This window comes from Neolamprologus multifasciatus, chromosome 18, assembly GCF_963576455.1.
Source record: "Neolamprologus multifasciatus chromosome 18, fNeoMul1.2, whole genome shotgun sequence".
Lineage (NCBI taxonomy): Eukaryota > Metazoa > Chordata > Actinopteri > Cichliformes > Cichlidae > Neolamprologus > Neolamprologus multifasciatus.
Window position 1 is genome coordinate 32,580,356 of NC_140456.1, and position 19,358 is coordinate 32,599,713.

The window sequence follows — 19,358 nt, forward strand, 5'->3', positions numbered from 1 at the left end:
TTACAAGTTGTTCTTTTAAAGTATATGTGACCATTTAACATTTGTACTTGTATATTTTCAATATCTCTGACTCACTATGTCTCCAGATAGCTGACAAAGGGCCAGCTAATGTTAGACTCAAGAATCACACTTCCCCTCTGATAAAACATTTTATTACATTCAGAGTTTCTAGAGTTTCAGAAGTCAGAGCCACTTGAAAAAAAAGTTTAGCTAACACCTGCTAACAGCAGCAAAAACAGCAGCACTTACCAGGAGAAAAGTTCAGGATCTCCTCAAAAACTTACCTCGGTATCGCTGTCATCAGACAGAAGTGAGCCTCACTGACTCATCGACTCATATCAGATTCCTTTCACAAAGTTTTACAGCCTCCTCCAGAGTAAATAGACGAGGACTCATACTGACAACTGAGGTAAACAATGGACTGACAACCTATACTCACTACAGATAAACATATTGGCCACCATAGCTGGGATTATACATTTAATTTGGGAGGGGTAAAAAAACAGAATTCAGCCGAATGAAAAATGCTATCTGCTGAAATCTATTGGTGAGAGTTTACACACTGTACCTTAAAGTTTCTTAATTAAATCCTTCATATATATATATATATATATATATATATATATATATATATATATATATATATATATATATGTATTAGGGGTGCAACGATACTCGTATCGATATTGAACTGTTCGATACAGTGCTTTCGGTTCGGTACGCATATGTATCGAATAATACAATACGCACGGGGCGATCCGCGGTAGCTCGTTAACGGAGATTTGCTGTGTTGTGGCGTTAACATCAGTTCAACGAGATTAACGCTGACAGCACTAGTGGGAACACAACGAATATGACTGCACATTTACTCCGACATCATCCTAGTGCAAAGACAAGTGGAAGCAGACAAAAACAACAAGCACGCATGCTACAAACTTTACCCGAGTCATTTAGACAGCTGTTAGCACATGATTCTCCTTATGGGGACCTGATATGTTTAATATGCTGCTGAGAGTATACCCCAGAAGAAGCGTATAGTATAGCTTTTACTTTGGAAAGAGACATTTCTCTGTAATAAACTCTCTTTTCCAAAGATGAGGGATTTCTCGATCAGATAGATTTTTTATTATTACTTTGTTGTTTCAGCAACATTAAATTTAAAAACTGTACTTTTGAGTTAAAATATATATTTATAATTTTAATAAATGACAAATTAAAAAGGCATGAACATTTTTTTGTATCGAAAAAATATCGAACCGTAACACCAAAGTATCGAACCGAACCGTGAATTTTGTGTATCGTTGCACCCCTAATATATATATATATATCTATATATATATATCTATATATATATATATATATAGATATATATAGATATATTTTAAATCCTTCATATATACATCAACTTGTCAGTATCTTAAACCCTTAGATTACTAGATATATGACACTATTTATAACATTTATAACATTCAGTCTACTAATTGTTATAAAGCAGCACTTGTTAAGCCCTAGCACTAGCTGTTACGCTATAAAAGCATTTCTTACCCGTGTGAGAGGTTATGAAATCTTTTGAAACTTTTACGTTTCTCAAATATGATGCTTCTCTACAGTGACTTGTTTTGATATCTTAATTTTGGCGAAACAGAAACATGTTTCTGACCATTTTTTAAAAACTGACCAAAAAATCTGAAAGCTCCTTTAAAGAATGTTACAGTTGCTAATTAGTGACTATTTTCACTGTGTACTTCTTTCATAAATCCACTGATCTTTTAGTCTGTCACAAAATTGTGGAAAATGGCCAAGGGGTCCAAGGATGAGGTGTACCAGTTGTTTAAAACTTTGGATATTTTTATAATGACATAAACAGAGTAAAAAGAACACAATGACACATGTGAGATTCTATAAAAGCAAACTTTTGGGCAGTAGTTTTTTCTTTTTTCTCAAAAGTTAATGTGCCTATTTACTGTAGTAGAGTAGAGTATTTAAATGAGTTATAAAGTGTGATTTAAGTTTACTGCAAATTGCGCTATAAAGTTGTGGAGTTGTAAAGTATTTTATCTAGTATCAATTATATTGTCAGTTATATCGTTATCGCAAATTTTCAAATGTATATCGTGATAAATATTTTTGGTCGTATCGCCCTGCTCTACTGGGTGGATGGCTCGTTGCCAAAGCTTTGGCTGTGTCCTGTCACTCCTCACTGAGTACCCAGCTATTGAGAGCCAAGCCCTGCAGATTTCTTTTCATAGTGATAGTTTGATCTAACAGACCAGCACTTAACTTAAATGCACTGAAATTAACTTAATTAAGGGGAGAGAGGGGAAGAATCCCAATGCAGGACGCAAGAGGATACATCTTATATTGGGCATAACGTGCAGCCAAATTACTTTTCAGTGAGTGATGGGTTTGCAGTGTATCAGGTTTTTATACACATTTCTACACAGAGATCAGTCCATTAAACAAAACTGCAAAGACTACAATAGCCTCTGCATGTCTTTGCTGAGTAGTAGACACACTCCTTTGGAGCATCACAAATTGAGATTTATGAGTTTTTTCTTTTGTTTGTATTTTTTTCTCTTCTCTCAGAGCTATTAAATACCATATTGAAATTTCTGTAAGACAGCAGTCGTTACTGCTACGTGCTCCAGTCTTAATTTTATTTATTGATTGCTTATTGGCTCAGTCTAACAATAGGTGATACATGTCTGTATGTGGTAAAATAATAATAACAAGTTCATTAACACGTGGAAGGATCAGAATCTGACAGTAGATACTGTTTTGTGTTTATTAGACACATATTAGATTTATGTAATAGAATCATTTGCAATAAGGCAAGCTGTGCTTATTTATTTATTTATTGGTAATTTATTTCAACATGTGAACAATTTAGAAAAGAAAATAAGAGAGAGAAAAAATACTGTACAAATTACATACAAAAAAAACGTTCTGATTCATTTACATGTTGAAAGGGAAGAAGTAAACACTTATTTAATCCCACCCCTTTGCCATAAATTATCAGTTAATATTTAGTCAGCTTCCTTACTGATATAATTTGTAATACAAATAGCGAACAGATTTCTGATATACTATATACTATAATATCACATCATGAGTTTTTTTTTAAATAGAGACATTCACTTAATTTAAATATTTTCCTTTTCTTTATAGTTTGAGAAGATCATATTTTTATAACTCTTTTTGAACAGTTTTATGTTTGGACGTTGCTTTAATTCCATATTCAGACTGTTCCATAGTTTCACTCCATGAACAGAAACACAAAAGCCTTTTCTTGTAGTACCTTCATTGTTTTGAAGTTACAAAAACCCCTTAAATTATAACTTCCTTCTTTTTAAAAAAAACATACTCTGAATATTACCTGGCAGTTCTTTATTTTTTGCTTTGAATAAAATTTGTGCTGTTTGGAATTTCACTGGATCGTCAATTTTCAATATTTCAGACTGCAAAAATAGTGAGTTTGTATGTTCCCTATAACCTGCATTGTGGATGATTTGAATTGCTTTTTTTTGAAGAGTAAAAAGTGCTTCTCCTGAGGTGTCTGATTTAGCAAAAGAAAAACTGCCCAAACTCTTCAAGACACCCAAGTTCTCCTTCAGTAAGGACTCAGTAGTCCGATACTTGGATTGGCTATTGGTCTGATACTGACCCCAAAAAAGCTGGATTGGGTATTGATGTTTATTATGTCACATGAAAGCAGCAGCTACTGGCGGAACTAATGTAGCATGAAGGAAGCTAATATAAGATAAGCTAGAAGGGCATTCAGTTAGTTTACCACTTGTTGGGAAGCTTTTACTGTATGGCATGGTGTCGTCCTCAACTGGATTCATCTTTTTTTACTCCAACTCTTAAGCTTAAATTTCAAAACTTACATTTTAACTACTGATTTTATCTACTGTTCTGATTTTATCTGTTTTGATTTTATATACTGTTTTGTTTGTTTGTTTGTTTGTTTGTTAATTACTTTGTTTTTTTGCTTGTTTTAATCAATTTTAAATCATGCTTTTTATTTGTTTATGTTTCTAATGTCTCTGTAAAGCACTTTGAATCACCTTGTTGTTGAATTGTGCTATACAAATAAACTTGCCTTGCCTTGGCAGCTCCATAAACAAGGTGTGCGTGAGGAAGGGAAAGAAGAAAGAAAAACCACTATGTAGCATCTATGGCTCTCACAAAAACTAGACTAGTGCCTCTAGGTTAGATAACCAACACCAATGTAGCTTTTATTTTTTAATCGTATGTAACCTCACCCATCTACAAATTTGTAGATATATTTATTTGAAAACATTTTCTTACAAAGTCGTCTATATTTACCCTGACGTCGTCATACACATAACAAAACGAGTCCTAAGAACCTCACAGTGTGGATTACATCTTTTAAATTTAAAACTGGTAATGCGGCTCTTTAACTGGTATCTGGCATCTTTAGCAAATCAGAACTGCATAATGCAACTAGAATTACCACTGTGGGCTGACTCAGTTGTATTTATCAGTGCCTCAGAAAGCACTAGTAAAAATTCCATGGGTGTTTTAATTACTGCACACATATGAACGTAGGGAATAGCTCTTGAAGCTCCCTAATGGAAGTATTATTGATATTTACACCACGAGGCTGCCGCGGCTCTTTAAATGAACTGTTTAGACTATTGAAAGGAATAATTAATACAACACTTATGATTTAAATAAGGTTAAGACAAATGCACAGCACAACAGATCTCTGACATTTCCTGACATAGTTTTCTGCTGTGGGACAGAAAACTTTTAATGAAAATTCACACTGGGGAAACCCACACAAATCCAGATTTGTTATGCAAGTTGTGGCACTGCTACTCAAACAGACTGGAGCAGCTGGAGCTGCTGGTTCTATTATATATTTTGGTTTAATGTTTCTTTTGTTTGTTGCTTTTTTTCTTTGCTGTTTGACAACCTCCCCATCCCTTTGTAGAAAAAGATGGGTGTCCACTTTAAACTACAAACAACAATTCTCACTCACTCGCTCATTGTATCCGTGTCTTCTCAGGAAACAAAAGCAACATTGTGTGGCTGTGCTGATAAAAAATAACAGTGACTGGACAACATGTGTGGCTGAATGCTGTTTCAGTGGAACCTCGAAGTTTTTGACTAGCTGCTGTCTGGTTTCCATTTGTCATGTCGCACCAGCCTTCGTTATGCTGTTGAGTCTTCCATTTGAAGGTGGTGCACAGCTCCTCTCAGCAAATTTTTACTTAATGCATGCGAGCCATTGTGCAGGATCCATATCACGGTATCATTTGAAGCATGTGCGGTAACGATATATATCGCGATATACTCTTTTCTTCTGTATAACATATTTTACACACTTAAAATCCTTTCATTTTCTCAAAAATCAACAGTGCTCCTTATGTATGAATTCTGGTTGTGCTTAGAGCAGGGCGATATGACCAAAAATATTTATCACGATATACATTTGAAAATTTGCAATAACGATATAACTGACGATATAATTGACACTAGACAAAATACTTTACAACTCCACAACTTTATTAGTGCAAAAACAAGCAGCTGTTTTTTTATGTGCATTAAATTTATATAAAAATGTAACAGTGCAAATTCCTTGCTGACAGTTTAACCAAAAGGCAAGTTTAGGTGGAGTTTATTTTCGTTATGCTGACTTTTTCGTACTGCGTACTAGCTAGCATGATGGAGTTTCTATACAGCTGGGTAGGTGCTATGATGTTACTGATAGTGAACTTTATTTTATTCATAAGGTTAATTAGTAGAGTTTCCAACCGCTCCTTAAAAAATGGAATGGTCCCTCATTCAGAGAAAATATTACACGTTTCGTATCGAGCTGAGAAGGAACAGCTACAATGAAAAAAGACACAAAGCTGGATTTATTCTGTGTATTTATGCTGCACAGGTGCCTCTTCTTCTCTCATTCTCTCCCCTCCCTCTCCTGTTGCTACTTCAATCATGAAACTGATCAATGATCAGCTGATCAGCTTTTCTCTCTTGTTTGTTTATCTCCCACTTTGTACCAGAAAGAGGAAACCAGCGGATGTCGTGCTAAACAACAGCAGCACATTTAAGCTTGATCAGCTGTTGTTAGAATGTATTTAATATTAATTTCTAGTATCAGCTGATGTTTGCTGGAGCCACAGCTGTAAAGCTGCTGGTCATGATGTCGGTTTGGTTATCTGGTGAGAGGGAAACATGAAGATGAAACCAGGAGAATCATCAGAGCTAAACAGGTGATGGAGAAACAGGTTTACCTTTTAGTTGAAGGGAAGTTATGAACTGTTTCTGAGAAATAACACCAGGATCTTTTTGTAAGTAGCTGACAGCTGGTAACTGTGCAGGGGCGGGTCTAGCAAAGTTTTGCCAGGGGGGCCAGGTAGGGTATTGACAGGGAGAGGGGGGCACAAAGAAATACTTTTCTTTCTTATTCTCATTTGAAATGTCTCGCTTTTATTAAATAATTATCTGAATCTTACAACCAAAGTTTTTATCTAATGTAAAATGTATAGAAATCATACATATAGCAACAAGACAGCGTACATCACTGTTACAACAGCATTTGTTTTCATTCAAAGGCTTTATTAGTCAAAATGCCCGGGCCGATTCTTTGTCCCAGTCCAGCCCTGAAAACACGTACAAACTCCAAAACGTACAAAACACAACAGAAGTGCTCCAGGATGCTAGGGGGCAGTGTTGAGCTTTTGTTACATAGGGGCTACTCAACCCAGGAAGTACCAACGACTGGATTTGGTGTGTGGTAGTAAATGAACTTTTTTTCAAATTATTTGAATATATATGAGTGCTTGTGTATAAATACACAAACAATACACACATGCTTTCAATTGTGTAATTTAAGTGATCTAGGTAGCTCTGTTTTGGAAGTTCAGTTAACTCTAGAAATGTGTTTTGGAGTTTGTATGTGTTTTGTCTCTAGGGGCCACCACATATATTTATATATAAACATAAATAAATAAAACCATGGTTTTTTTACATTAGTAATTCCTTTTGTGCATAATTTTATATTGTTGTTAATAATAAATTAATTAAAGCAACAAAACAACCTGAAGAGCTTGTTGGGAGCCGAAAGACCCGGCTCTCTAAAAAGAGCCAGAAATCCCATCACATCATCAACATGCACTTTCGTGGTAGAGCGGTATAGTCAAAATCTCTACCGTTACCCAAATTTATATCGTTTCTACCGTATACCCTTTAGACATGACCCCTAATTAAAACCAACAATATCTCTTTTGAGTAAAACAGTTAAACTAACTTTGAAAAACCCTTACTGGGAAGAGATTTTGGGGGTAATGAGTTTTTGCAGTAAACACTTCTTCTTGAGGAAAACTGACGTATGTCAACATTGCTGGATCTGTTTGCAACATGTAACCTGCTGGATGGTTTTCCTTTGTGAAAGGCCTCATAGACTACCAAGCTACTGGTTGATGGTACATATACTCTACCACCAATACCTGCATTTACCATCCATCCATCTGTCCATCCATGTGGGGGGCTGGAGCCTATCCCAGCTGTCATAGGTTGACGTGAGGGGCAGGGCTTGCCTGGGCAGGCTGCCATTGTGTCACAGGATGTCAAAATGCTAATTCTTTAAATTTTAATTTACATTTATATTTTTCCCTTAATATCACTAAACTCATGTAATGTTTTTGTTGCTACTCTAAAACGATATATACCTATATTATTATTTCTTGTTGTAGATGACATCTTAGAAAATGGGAATAAATGAGACCTTCTAAAGCAGGGTAGTCAGCCATGACGCGATCATATAGCACTGAAACATGCAGTATACCACTTAAGGTGCTAGTAGAGATTTTACATAGAGCTGACATACATTTCTCCTTCTTTTAAAGCTTGCTGGTAGTTAAAAACACTGAGTGTCACTTTAAATGCAAGACAGCTGGGGGCTTCGACTTAAGACCGTGAACACTTGAGTCAGTTTAATATTACACAGTACCCCTCTCAGCAGCAGCAGAGAGTCCTGCTGACAGCTGCAGTACCCCATCCTCTTCAACGGGACACCTTATACTCAGCTAATCCACAGTAATGATCTGAGCTTTGAAGACCTCGGAGACAAGAAGATCAAAAAATTTTAATGGACTCAGTGGTCTAGTTCACAATGAATTGTAAAGTAGTATGGTTCATTTTGAGAAGGGAACTGAGCTTTAATTTTGCCTTGGAGAAATTTTTGGATTTTTATTTTCATTAGCCCGTCAACCTTTTTTGCAGTGACAGCATTTGAAAAGCGTTTAAAGAAAGCACACGCTTGTGTGTGTGGTAGCGAGGGCGGTACTGGGTGCAGTTTTTTCTCCTCACCTTTTACAATAGCTTACGTTTCCCATATTGCTTCTGTGTTGACCATTTAAGAAACACTTTGCAAAGGGGAGACTCTGTGACTGACAGTAAATTCTAGCTTCGGGACCGCAGCCACTTGTTAGTGTCGGAGAAGCCGGGGAAGCTATGTTATTAGAAATTTACCCTTTTGGTGTGGTGTCATAAATTGTGCCGAGGTGAGGTAATAAAGTTACCCTCTGGGAGACACTCTTGCTGTATTGGCTCTGGCAGTGATTTACACATTTGTGCTGGAAGGATCGGGGAGGGTAGTCAGCCCTTAACTGCCTCCCATTTGAATCACCTTTCTGGGATAATAAGTTAGCTAGTACGATTCAGGTCCATGCCATAGAAAGTTTTATACTGCTGCTAGTGGATACGACATTAAAGTCCACCAGTGCTTATACGTCTCCTTTGGGCCCTAAATGCACTGTGCCCTTATTAAAACTCTTGTTTGTATAGTTATGTACATTTTCAAACCATAACAAAGCTGACAGGACGCAGAGACTGACTGCATTTCGCTCCGTCTTACTGAGTGTGTAGAACTCAGTGCCTTTCATTGTTGTGCTGAGCAGTAATTATATGGTTAGTTAGGCTGGTGCAATACAACAAATCTAAATATAGCTGTACCCGTGTTTTATAAATACATTTTCAGATTAGAGTTCAGAATGAATTCTTTTAGCTGTATGGCTCATTTTGTGTCAGGAATAAAGCAACCTTTTAATCAGAATATATTTATTCTTATTCTTATTAACCCGTCAACCTTACTAAGAAGATACTACTACAGCAAGTAGTTTGATTTGCATTGATTTCCCAGCTCAAAAGGGAACATTAACTACAGTTCTTCATAATCAAGTGTTTCCCACACAAGGACCAGGTGCTAACGGTATACATTGAGTGCTGAAGTGCATGTTTCTGTTTCTTTTTTATTGTTTCATCTGAAGCAACAACATTATCCATTTCCAGTGTTGGGAAGGTTACTTTTAAAATGTATTCCATTACAGATTACAGAATAAATGCCCCAAAATGTATTCTGTAATGTATTCTGTTACGTTACTCAATGAGAGTAACGTATTCTGAATACTTTGGATTACTTAATATATTATCATGCTGTTTACAACTACATGAATGTACTATTGCTGTGATTTATTACTGTTACTGAAGGTCCGCGGCTCCGAACCGTAGTAAAGGGACCTCTGGCTAATACGGTGGGTTCTGTGTCGGGCTTGTCGAGTCTTAATAGCTTACTTACAACTGGGCTCGTCAGGCTCTCTTCTTGGCTGCAGTGGTTATTATTATATTTACATGCTTCCAGCTCCCGTTTTTGCTCGATGACAGCTCGTACTTTTCCTTTTTCTCCCTCCCTCGCTCACAGACACATAACGTGTATGGCAGTCCATTCTCCCTGCAGCACGGACTACACTGCCCATGATGCTACATTCTTTAGAGCTATACCTGTAGCATTCTGCCTGTTAGCTTAGCACAACAACAAGAAGGCGCTCTCTCACCCAGGAAATGCGCAGAGAGAGAGCGTCACCCTGTAACCATGGCAACCGTAACGCTGCACCTGGAACAACAGAACGTAGCTGTCAAACAAAACCCAAACAGTCCTGACCCGCCACAATATGAAACAGGGAAGTACCGCCGTGTAATCCATTTATTTCAACAAAGTAACTGTATTCTAAATACCACCTTTTTAAACGGTAACTGTAACGGAATACAGTTACTCATATTTTGTATTTTAAATACGTAACGGCGGTACATGTATTCCGTTACTCCCCAACACTGTCCATTTCCTTATTTTGTCGATTCAGCAGTTGCTAACCTGTTAGCGCTAGTGGTTTCCTTCTAGTGCTTCCTTACAGGTGAGTTTCTGCTGTGGTGGCATTCAGCTGTTTCAAGCTCCCATTGAGAGTTGAGGTTTTGAAGGGTTGTTAGACTCTTCGATTTTAAAGTCTGAGATGTTGGATTCAGTTGCTTAGTTTGTTTCAGAGTATAGGCAACAACCCGACAATGTTTAACCTCTCAAATTTATGAGTGTATAGATAGATGAAGGTCTATTTAAAAAGCCTTTCCAGCCTTTAGCCTCATCAAGTGACTTATTCTATGCACATTGCTTTAAAGATCTGAGATCATCTGAGTAATCCAGCATCTGCTGGATCCTGTGTTTTGGTTTTTCAGAGCAACGTGAGAATTGGATTAGTCAAACTCAATTCAGTCCAGTGAGAAAATGAAATGGTGATTAGATGGAATATTTTGATCCTGGAGATTATCATCAGCAACTCTGATAACGGGAGAAATGATGACTAAGAGGGAAAAAACATTTTCACCCCAGCAGAGGAAGAACGTGTTTGAGAGGGCTGTGAGAAATTTACTAAGATATTTTATATTAAAGGTAATATCACAAAAATAGAAATAACAAGAGGCGAGATGAGGCAAAAGGTTAAAGACAAATGAAATGTGCAAGCATACTCCTACTCCTGAAATGATTTCATTCTCATGTGCTCTTCTACTACAACATAGAAATCATATTGAAACTGGGAAAGAAGCTGGTGTGATACTACAACTGTAAAGTAGCTTATAGTCTAATACAGCACTTTAAGTCTGCCTGTAAATCTGAATCAGTGACATCAGGGATGCACGATTATCGCAAAACACAATTTTATTTAGTTTTAAAAACATTATTATTTGTCACATTTATTCAAAAATTGTTTTAGTGTTCTGTCATCTTCCAATTAGTAATATTTTCATTAAAATAGATTAGATCTAGCACAAAACAAAATAAAAAGGCACTGCTTTCCCTTTTACACTGTGCTACATTCGTGAAAACTGATTTTCAGAATTAATCTCTGCAGACAAATAATAATATAAAGTCTTTGATTCCATTCACTGTACCTGCACGATGGGTGTGAATAAAACTACCAGCAAATACTCGACAGCTGTGAGATCACTCTCTGCTCTCCCCGCTGATGTTTTGCGTAGGTTTTGCCACTTTAGAAAAGTAATTGGGATAAGATATCTTTGAAACATTTGTTATTCACTGTTTACTGGACACACACAGTACAAATTATAATGATAAAACAAGAAAACACAAATATTTTAGTAATATGTCAAAAACTTGTTTAAAGCTAACGTTTATTTTGTCATTTATTAAGCAAATAACAAGCTCTAATTCACATTTTGATAACCAAACATGAGCGTCCACACTGGACTTCCCTGAGGAGTCAGAAATGAATAAATCATAACGTTCAACTCTCTTCAATCTATTAACAGTAAGTAGCTGTAGTTTGGCATCTTAATCAAAGAGTAAAAATGTGCCTCACTATTTTTGACTAAGTTGGTTGTGCTGAGCTGCGGTTGCTTAACCTTGTAACTCGTCAGGAGCCAGCACAGTATATAATGAAATTTACATTTAAAATAAAAAAAATCTATCTAACATGTCGTAACTAGAGTTGAACTTTGTAACTAGTTGCTTAACCATTTAAAGCCGGTCGGAGCGGGAACGCTCTGTTTTGCGTAACTATTTTTAAATCCCGGTAGCTCTGCAACCACGTAAGCTAGCGCAATAATTTTTTTTGCATATGAAACCGGAGGAGTTGTACTTACATCTTATGCCATCAGCTTGTCCTCGGTCACAGTTTCCTTCCACATATAGCTTTGAAAAACTGCATAAAAAGCGCTTGCAGTAACAAAAACATAATATTCCAGAAATATGCTTTGCCGATCCGATCAGCTGTTTGTAACACTTCCTAGTCCATCAGCGTGAACTATCGCATGTCCTCCATGACCTGCCCAAAACTGGAAGTGATGTCATTTTGCGGAAATGTAGTTTTTTACCATCAGAGCTTCATGAGCCTATACTGGTGTTTTTAAAAGTTATGTTTGACTTCATGACTTTCTGTGTCGTTTCTGGGATGCTTAGGACTCATATTGCACTGCTGGAAATAGTTTATTTTGATGCATATGCTGTTTTTTTGCAAATTTGCAGTATAATATTTAATTTTCGTTTTCCCTGCAGTATATAAAAAGTGGTGTATTTCAAAAATAAAACTATGAAGACACTCAAAATAAATTTCCTGTGGTGGGAAACTATTTTGTGCAACTTTTTTGTATTTACAGTTTTGAGGGATAAGCCTCTTAAATTTCTCTAACTAGAAATATATGTTAAAAAAACAAAAACGATTTTCAATTTTTTTGTAGTTTATTGCACTTTTTTGCAATTTATGAAATTACTATGCACTTAATGCAGACATATTATAAAAATTTAGGCTGTAATGGTTGTATTGATGTATAGCAACTTGAAATGCTCCCGAAAATGGCTCCACAGCATGTAAAAATATGATATAAGCTCTGGCGGACTTGGTTCTATGGTAGGTCTTAAAGGGTTAACCTGGTTGTACTCTGCAAGTGTATCTTTGCCTTAAGTGGTAAAACAAGTTTGCTTTTTCTACGTGTAACAGGAACAATTTTCTTGCATATTTGTAAAGCATTGTGATTTCTTGGAGGTTGTTGATGTTGCTAAATCTTCATTTGAGGCTGACACATGGCTCTGGCTGTCAGACATGTATGGGCTTGTCTCGTTGTGCATTAGGGAATGTACATGCATGGCATTTCTATAGCAATTATATCATGACAATTAATATGGCAATATGAAACGGCACAGCCCTAGTTCCCAACAACAGATGACTCAGGGAACAAGGGAACAACTCAGGGACTTTTGGTGTGCTAGACATTTGAATTGTGTTGTATATCTGTCTTTTAACAAGGTTTTACTCATGCAGACTAGTTCAGGAAACTTCAAGCTGCATAGTGCAGGGAACAGCTGTGACGGGTACATCCATGCATGTGGTCAGGTCCGGATTTAGGGAGCGCTTGATTTGCTTTTGCTTTGTGTTTTAATTGGTCAGGGAGGCGTTTTAAGTATTGTGCAACAAGATTAAAATTCAATTAATTGTGTTGCCCTAAAGGATGGTGTAGAAATAGAAAAAAGGAAGAAAAAAAGATAAAATTAATGTTAAAACAGCGCCAAATAACAACAACAGTCACCTAAAGGCGCTTTATATTGTAAGGTAGACCCTGCAATAATACAATAACAGCAGAGTGCAAAAGGTGGACCTCTTCCTTGGTAGCCATACAAGCTACAGGTTAGGGCTGGGCGATGTGACCCAAGATTCATATCTCGATATTTTTTAGCTGGGTGGCGATATAAGATATATATCTCGATATTGTTTTAAAGCCATAAGTTAAGAACAAAAAGAGAGTTCTTAGTCAAACTGTGTCCCAGATGTCACACAGGCATTTTTATTTACATACAGCATAGATTTACATGAAGAAAATAATAAAAGAAAACAATGTTGTTTTTGTGCATAACAAAAAGCTCATAATTGTGCAGTCAAAATGTAAACTAACACACGCTGAGCATAATAACAAAGACAGATTTCCCAGCTGTTCTGTTCCCAACTTCTACTGTGTGACTAACAGCCTTGAGTTTGAAATCTTCTTTATGGTCCTTATACACACACAATACGGTAATATTACGTTGAAGCACAGTGCGTATCACTCCGTGAGGCTCCAGACTACGGTAGCCGTAATGCTCCGACAATCCATCAAGCCGGTGCAGCTCCGTAGCTTACCAAAGTCGTACTAAAACATTTTTTTGACAGATTGCTGAGCGCCGTGTACCACCTAAAATCGGTTTGCGGTCAGTAAGCACAACCAGAATTCATACATAAGGCACGCTGTCAACTTTTGAGAAAATTAAAGGATTTTAGGCCGTGCAGCCCCTGTGGGCTGCATGTCGTTAGCGTGGTTAGCTCGTTAGCGCAGTTAGCTCGTTAGCGTGGTTAGCTTGTTAGCGCGGTTAGCTCGCTAACACGTTGACGCCGTCCAGCCCCACAACTCGCTAACGGAGATTTACCGTGTCCATCTTGTCGCTGCCTGCAGGTGAAGCTATAGGGGAGGAGGGGGAGTTGTGTTCAGTGAAGGAGAGGTGAGGCCGAGTAATGTTGCGTAGAGACAAAAGTGGACGAAAGAGAGGCAAACTTGTGGCTCCACAAGTATAATTATAACGTAACATAGACTATATCGATATAAAGGATATTGTCACATCTTATATCTCGTATGAAAATATATCGATATTTTTTAAAAACTCGATATATCGCCCAGCCCTACTACAGGTACAATACATGTCAGGTAACTGAAGCTCACTGGATGTTGTTGTTGTTCATATTAGACTGTATTGTTGGCAGAAGCAGCGAATGGCATCACACTTGAATTGTAAAGTGGGGAATATGTGTGAAATTCCCCCCCGACTAAACTGGTACGTCTCTGAAATGCCAATGACAACTGCTTCCTCCTGAGAGTACCACATGCACATCTACACGGCAAGCCACATCGTTTAAGTGTTTCATATAATCTCAGTAGTGGAGTAGAAGAGCTGGTTTCACCTTATGATGACATGTCTGTGACAACCAATAAAACAACAGTTGAAGAAAGAAAAAAAAAAAGACAAATCCAGGATCAAATCGTCAATATTTTATCCAGCTAAAGCGTTTATCCATGAGAGAATGACTGATGTCTGCTTAAAAGAAGCTCCTGTGTGGCCTCTGACTGCAGTGAACACAAGACAAAAACTACAGTTGTTTCAAAAAAGCTGTGTTGACCTCCATTTTTCATATTGCTTTTTTAATCCTCATCCAGCGGTGTGTATCACCTTGAATAACCAGAAAGTGATTTCAAGCCTTTCTTACACAGAACACTAGGCCAGTAACTGTAATCCGAACCAGGTCTATTTGTCACAGTTGCCTTAACCTCCTAGGCCTGCTAAGCTCCAGGCCTTTTTTTTATACAACTCCACCTGATAAAACATCCCCAATTTCAGTTGGTAGCAGCTCCACGACTGTAAGGCTGCAGCGAACAACCTTGAGCTCTTTAGAAAAGAGAGACCTGGCAGGGTTTTCAAATATGATACGTTTTTTGTGTCTCTGTTAACAGAGAAAGGTTTTTTAAAATTCCAGCAAAAAATGTCATTTTACCTATTGTGTAGTGAACAATGAGCCTGTAAATACTGATTTTATTCAACCTGTTCTGGAAATTCTCAACTGCTACTCTGTCACAGAAATTAAAGTCAGCAAATGCGACATTCATTTTAATTATAGCCTTGTCAGGTAGCATCTTCACTGAACGTGAAGTTTCAAAGTGTATGGGAACACAAATGGTGGAAAGGGTAAACTCGTGTTCTCTCCCCCCTTTGTATCACAGATTGCACAGTGTGGAAGTATTTAACCCATATTTTGCTGTACTTCTTTTACAGAAAAAAAAAATGGTTGGGAAAATCATCATAATGATCAATAATTGGTGGAAAGAGCTCCACAACTCAGCTAAATATCAGTAGCTTCTATTATTCAGGAGAAAGTACAGCAGGAGACCATGGGGTGAAACAATGAGCCAACACTGTGTCCGCCAGAGCAATTAGGCTGCCTTCATATACTCCCGTCATAATGAGCATGTTACAGAGACACCTAATTACTGTACATGTAGGGTGTCAGAGGCACTTTGATGAGCTTGGTGAGCACACAACTCATTTATTAATTGGATTTTCGTGCTGAACACGGGGCTTTTTCTGAGCCTAGGTGAGTTATATAATCATGTCCGACCTATACCTGACTGTAGAAATGTAGCTGGGTGGCACCTAAAGGAAAGCTTTTGATTTGAAGCTTATTATTAGGGTTATTACTTCAAGCTTGCTTATGTTAGTTTTGTCCATTGTGTTTATTGGTAAAAGTACCATTTACTTAAAAATGTAGAAAAAAGCCCCTCCCCCGACAAAAAAGAAAAAAGTATTATAAAAGAAAAGACAGGAAGTTGTCTTCTCTTGGCAGCATGGTGGCACAGTGGTTAGCACTGCTGACTCACAGCAAGAAGGTCCTGAGTTAAATTCCACCATCACGCCGGTGTTTTTCTGTGTGGAGTTTACATGTTCACCCCGTGTTTGCGTGGGTTCTCTCCAGCTACTCTGGCTTCCTCCCACAGCCCACAGACATGCAGTTAGTGGGGATAGGTTACTTGAAAACTCTAAATTGTCCATTGGTGTGAATGTGAGTGCGAATGGTTGTTTATGTGTTAGCCTTGCGACACCTGTCTGGGGTGTACTCTGCCTCTCGCGCTAAGACAGGTGGGATAGGCTCCAGCCCCTCTTCAACCCTGAAAAGACTAAGTGAAAGAGGATGGATGGAGGCCATTGTTTTTAATGCATTCCATCAAAATGTTGCACTAATACTTTAACCCTTTAAGACCTACAATAGAACCAAGTCCGCCAGAGCTTATATTATATGTTTACATGCTGTGGAGCCATTTTTGGGAGCATTTCAAGTTGCTATACATCAATACAACCATTACAGCCTAAATTTTAATAATATGCATGCATTAAGTGCATAGTAATTACATAAATTGCAAAAAAGTGCAATAAACTACAAAAAAATTGAAAATCGTTTTTGCTTTTTTAACATATATTTCTAGTTAGAGACATTTAAGAGGTTTATCCCTCAAAACTGTAAATACAAAAAAGTTGCACAAAATAGTTTCCCACCACAGGAAATTTATTTTGATTGTCTTCATAGTTTTATTTTTGAAATACACCAATTTTTATACACTGCAGGAAAAACAAAAATAAATATTATAGTGCAAATTTGCAAAAAAGCAGCATGTGCATCAAAATAAACTATTTCCAGCAGCAATATGAGTCCTAAGCATCCCAGAAACGACACAGAAAGTCATAAAGTCAAAGATAACTTTTAAAAACACCAGTATAGGCTCATGAGGCCCTGATGGTAAAAAACTACATTTCCGCGAAAATGACGTCACTTCCGGTTTCAGGCAGGTCATGGCAGACATGCAAAAGTTCGGCTGACGTCTATTCCAACGTAGGAAGTGTTATGAACAGCTGATCGGATCGGCAAAGCATGTTTCTGGAATATTATGTTTTTGTTGCTGCAAGTGCTTTTTATGCAGTTATTGCAAAGCTATATGTGGAAGGAAACTGTGACCGAGGACAAGCTGATGGCATAAGATGTAAGTACATCTCCTCCGGTTTCATATGCAAAAAAAATTATTGCGCTAGCTTACGTGGTTGCAGAGCTACTGGGATTTAAAAATAGTTACGCAAAACAGAGCGTGCCCGCTCCGACTGGCTTTAAAGGGTTAAACAAAATGCTTAACATCGAATTTTTAGGGCATGAAGGTCTCCTGTGAGGTGCATGTGGTTGTTGCAACAATATGATGCCTGTGAATGGTTGTATAAATATAAAAAGCAGACTGTGTTGAAACTAGAGGATCGTAAGGGATTATGTGTTTACTGGTAATATTCCTCAGCGATCACTTTAAAATGCATCCACTTGAATTATTTCAAAAACCTAATCTGATCTCAAGTATTATTATATCGACTAGAGCTTAATCTGCAGAAGGGAGATAAGAGTTGCTTTTGAAACAACCGAACAGTATGTCTGTTTCTTTTTTTGTAGCTTTTAATGTGGCAGCAGAAGAAGAAACTTAACATGCACACCACTTGTGCGCTGTCATTAAGGAGTAGATACTAAGCATGTTAACAAAGCCGGAGACTTTTAGCCCCAGCTATAAAAAGTGCTAATTAGCAGTTGCATGAATAAACTACTGCTGCAGGTGCTTTCAGCTTCTTCTTTGTGCCTAATGTAAGAGTGAGGCTATGCTTGTGTGTGCTTAGCGCTCTTGCCAGTGTGAACAGGTGACGTCTTTAAGCTGTAACGGACGGCTATATGCAGCAGTTAGTGGAAAAATCGTATCACTGGCCTAGATGAACATATGTGTGGCTCAGGAAGAAATTCTTCACATCTTAAAAGTTCATGATTGTTATCACCGCTTTCAAAAGACCATCTCTCCCTTTCGCTCACTTAACATTGTTAATGCTTATGTGGTCAGGCCAATAACGTGAGACTTTGCTGACATTCTTGCCAGTGTACATGCATCATCTTGTCTGAACAAATCCTCAATCAGCGATGTTGTTTCCAGTAATGGAAATATTGCAGTTTGACAAAGAAGTGTGTTTACCTGACGGGCAGCCAGGTGGTGTTCTTTTCCCATGTGGTGAAAAAGAACAATCTTTTCTTACAAACCATTTATGAGGTTTGTTTGTTTGTTTGAATACACTGCATGGACAAAAGTAGTGGTCCATAACTCAGGTCCAATGCCACAAGTGTATAAAATCAAGCGTCTAGTCCAGGGGTCAGCAACCTTTAACACCCAAAGAGCCATTTGGACGCGATTTCCACGCTAAAGAAAACACTGGGAGCCGCAAATACTTTTTGACATCTAAAATGAAGATAAGACTGTATATATTGTTTTTTTACCTTTATGCTTTGTGTGAACAACTAAGGCGTGTTGCTTAAATCCATGAAGTGCTACAGAGAAAATTACATTTTATTTATGTAATTAACACATTTTTGAACTCTTAAAGAAATAGAACAAAAGGAAAGACACCCAGCTGAACTAAAACGATCCATGTAGCAAACAAAAACTGTTATATCGCCTTTGGGCTTTTGGAGCTTTGACCCGACTTTTAAAAAATAATTGGAAAAAAAGCACTATGCTGCTAAAAAAAATGAAAAATAGATATTTGCAAAATTCAGCCTAAATATGTATTTTACCTGGTTAATGTGTGTGGCGGGGCATCGTCTGCAATGCCGCATCTGAGCATCATGCAAACATCGTCGGGTCTGCCGTGGTATGTTTACAATGGGACTTCTGGTCCCGAACCTCTGCGCACAGCGTCTGCAGATCGGGGCTTTCATCTTTACGCAGGACTGTAAACTGTCGTCTGTGAGGCGTGAGCGGTGTTTGTTTTTAACTTAGTTCACGGTGGAGAACAGCTGCTGACATAATGTGGATCCGAAGATCCATAATTGACCTACCTGGGGTTGAAAGTCTCGATAAATGCACGGCGTTTCGGCGGGTACACCGGCTTCCGCAAG

The 19,358-nt window shown here is 37.7% G+C and overlaps 1 protein-coding gene and 1 long non-coding RNA gene across 11 annotated transcripts in view; both read left to right on the top strand.

The window, feature by feature from the left end:
• The window catches only part of astn1 (astrotactin 1), a 587,946-nt gene that overhangs the window by 3,739 nt on the left and 564,849 nt on the right, over positions 1-19,358 (top strand). The window lies entirely within an intron of this gene.
• The window catches only part of LOC146498419 (uncharacterized), a 65,443-nt gene that overhangs the window by 3,253 nt on the left and 42,832 nt on the right, over positions 1-19,358 (top strand). Inside the window, exon 2 of the long non-coding RNA XR_014870831.1 lies at positions 1-19,358. This exon is cut by the window's right edge and continues 41,503 nt beyond it. This is a non-coding gene — a long non-coding RNA (uncharacterized LOC146498419).